The sequence below is a fragment of the Aulonocara sp. 'chitande type north' Nkhata Bay genome, linkage group LG20, assembly GCF_057382095.1.
Source record: "Aulonocara sp. 'chitande type north' Nkhata Bay isolate Kocher_YH1m ecotype deep benthic linkage group LG20, A_spYH_male_GT1.1, whole genome shotgun sequence".
Lineage (NCBI taxonomy): Eukaryota > Metazoa > Chordata > Actinopteri > Cichliformes > Cichlidae > Aulonocara > Aulonocara sp. 'chitande type north' Nkhata Bay.
The window spans coordinates 16,542,687-16,545,741 of NC_141363.1; the positions used below are offsets into that span (position 1 = coordinate 16,542,687).

General features: G+C 49.2%; 1 long non-coding RNA gene across 2 annotated transcripts; it reads right to left on the reverse strand.

Moving 5' to 3' along the window:
- Positions 1 to 374: 374 nt before the first annotated feature.
- On the reverse strand, positions 375 to 2,390 carry LOC147305370 (uncharacterized). 2 transcript variants are annotated; one of them, XR_015126731.1, is made up of 5 exons: positions 2,183 to 2,390; positions 1,935 to 2,106; positions 1,342 to 1,730; positions 788 to 965; positions 375 to 638 (listed from the first exon to the last, which is right to left on the reverse strand). It is a non-coding gene; the product is annotated as an uncharacterized LOC147305370 (long non-coding RNA). The 2 variants fall into 2 exon arrangements; XR_015126730.1 differs by having other exon boundaries at positions 1,342 to 2,106.
- Between the last annotated feature and the right edge of the window lie 665 nt (positions 2,391 to 3,055).

Here is a 3,055-nt window from a genome sequence, read left to right on the forward strand (position 1 = left end):
ATGATGAAATTTACATCAGTCAGACCAACCAATGAGAGCCTCTGTGTAAAAATCTGGCATAATCACACATAACCCTTACTTTTACATCACTGAGGATAGAAACCGACAGTCAAACACAATCAGGCTAGCAAACGTTGACTTTAACTGTGAGTGTTTAATACTTGCAGGATCATCTAGTAAAATAATTCATGATAATAAAATTTGCAGCTCCCAAGTCTGTTAATATTTAGCTAACACACTTAAAGAATGGTCACTAGTTTGGCCACTAGCAGCCATCTAGAACCAACTGTCTGTCAGGGTCCCTGTCACAATGGCCTCAGGCTGATAGCTAAACTGGACTCAAACGCAGATAAACACAACAGAGACGGCTCGTATATTTACATTTATTAGGTCAGCAGGTGAATTTGTGGCAAAGTGTTGCTAATGGTGTGGCCATGGGTCAGTGGGGTGAACGGGGAATTGGCAGGTAGCGACGGGGATGGAGCGGGTGCGTGGGTAGTCGGGGTGAACTTGGCTTTGAGGGAGAGGCGGTGAGGATCCAGGTGAGTAGTGGCAAAGGCTGGCTGACCTGAGTTCCGCTGTGTCCGAGGTGGTGAGTGGTGGCTGGAGGGCAGGCAGGTGAGGTCCTTTGTATTGTTCTGGAATGCGAGGATAATCCAAGGAGAGTAAATTACAAACCAAGTAGCAAGAGCATGAAAAAACCTTAGAGCCGATACCAACGTGAGGTCGTTGACGAACTGGTGGTGAAGGAGAGTCTCAGTGGAGCTTAAATCTTCAACGTGATTACCCAGAATCAGCCTCAAGTGTGCAGGACTGTAGAAGAGGTGATGGCTCCGCCCAGGGGTGAAGACCGAGGAACTCAGGTGCCTGATGGAACTTTCCAGTCAAACCTCCAGATCCTGACAGTACCCCTCCCTCAACGGATGCCTCCAGGCGACCGACCAGGCTGTAGACTCCGTTGCGACCTGTAGAAATCAGAAATCAGAGCGGGATCAAGAATAAAAGAGCGAGGAACCCATGAGCGCTCCTTGGGACCGTAGCCCTCCCAGTCGACCAGGCACTGGCGACCTCTACCACACTGGCACACATTAATGATCCTCCCGACAGTGTGAGCTGGGTGACCATCGATGAGCCGGGCAGCTGGAGGAGGGTCAGAAGGTGGGCACAAAGGACTAGAGTGGACTGCTCGAATCTGGGAAACATGAAAAACTGGATGTATCCGTAGAGATGCCGGGAGAGTGAGTTTGACAGCGCTGGGAGAGATAATGGAGTAAATGGTGTACGGTCCTATGAACCATGGTGCCAGTTTGCAAGACGACACCTTGAGAGCAATGTCCTTACCTGCCAACCATACCTTCTGCCCCGGGGTGTATCTGGGTGCTGGAGTTCAAAGGCGGTCCTCGTATTGGCAGTGGCAGGCGGATGCCTTTTTCAGGGCTTCACGTGTTCGGGTCCACACATTCCGGCAGTGCTGGTGTTGGACCGAGGGCACAGCCAATTCGGCTTCCTCAGTAGGAAACAGTGGAGATTGGTAACCTAGGGAAGCCTCAAATGGGGACAGAGCAGTTGAAGCTGAGACATGAGAATTGTGTGCATACTCCACCCATGATAGGTGTGCAGACCAGGTGGCTGGGTGACACAATGGAGAGTGGATTCCAATTCCTGGTTGAGTCTCTCTGTTTGACCATTGGTTTGTGGGTGGTAACCGGAACTGAGATTGACTTGAGCACCTATGGCAGAGCAAAACAATCTCCAGACCTGAGAAGTGAACTGAGGTCCCCTGTCTGATGTGATTTCTACAGGGATTCCATGAAGCCGGAAAACATGATCAACCATTAGCTTAGCAGTTTCTGTGGCGGTGGGAAGTTTGTTTAGAGCAATGAAGTGTGCGGCCTTGGAAAATCTGTCTATTACAGAAAGCACAACAGTTTTACCTGCGGATGGGGGCAACCCAGTCACGAAGTCCAAAGAGATGTGTGACCAGGAGCGAGAAGGTATGGCAAGAGGTTGTAGGAGTCCAGAGGGTCGCTGAGTCCGGGTCTTGCTTCGGGCACAGATTTCACATGCGGCAACATACTCCCTCACATCCCGTTCCAAGGTCTTCCACTAAAAATGGAGCTTAAGGAGAGCAATGCTGCGACCTGTTCCAGGGTGACAAGAGAAACGAGAAGCATGGGCCCACCTGATCACTGCTGAGCGAGCAGCTGCAGGGATGAAACGACGATCCGGGGGTCCCGTTCCTGGGTCGGGCTCTGTCTCCAGGGCCTGCTGAATGGTCTCTTCCACACTCCAAGACAGGAAGCCCACCTGGCAGGAAGCAGGCAGCACCAGAGCCGGTTCATGATGTTCCTCATCTGGACTGTATTGCTGGGAGAGGGCGTCGGTCTTTGTGTTCTTGGAGCCTGGACGGAAAGAGATTGAGAATCTGAATCAAAAAACAAGGACCACCTGGGGGGCGTTCAGTTGTTTTGCTGTCTTAAGGTAGGTAATGTTCTTGTAGTCGGTGAAGATAGTGAATGGGTACTCCACTCCCTCTAATAGGTGACGCCATTCTTCCAGAGCAAGTTTGGTGGACTGGAGACCAAGGAACTCAGGTGCCTGATGGAACTTTCCAGTCAAACCTCCAGATCCTGACAAGTCCCTGTGTCTACCCGGTCGGCTCAGTGTGGCTACATGTATTTTTGTTTTGATTTTTGTGACAATCACTGTGATGTGCATGTAATTTTACTGTGTCATGTTTTGGTGTGGCCAAGCGATAACCCGACGAGACTTGAAGCTCGTTTTTACTTTCAAAAGTAATTTTCCAAAGGAGTAATGACTGTTAGATTGTGGTTGTTTCCGTAAGGTTATAAAGAAAAATGGTTTTTGAATGCTTATTGTCTAATATGTGCTGAATAAAGTCAGAGCAGTTCTACTATGCAAAGAAGTTACTCCTAACGCCTCTTTATCTATGGTAGCATTGATTGCATATTTGTGGGTATAAAATTAGACACAATAGTGTGCGGCTAACCACTCTGGCACTCATCATATCATATTTGTTACTCTCAAATGCTGA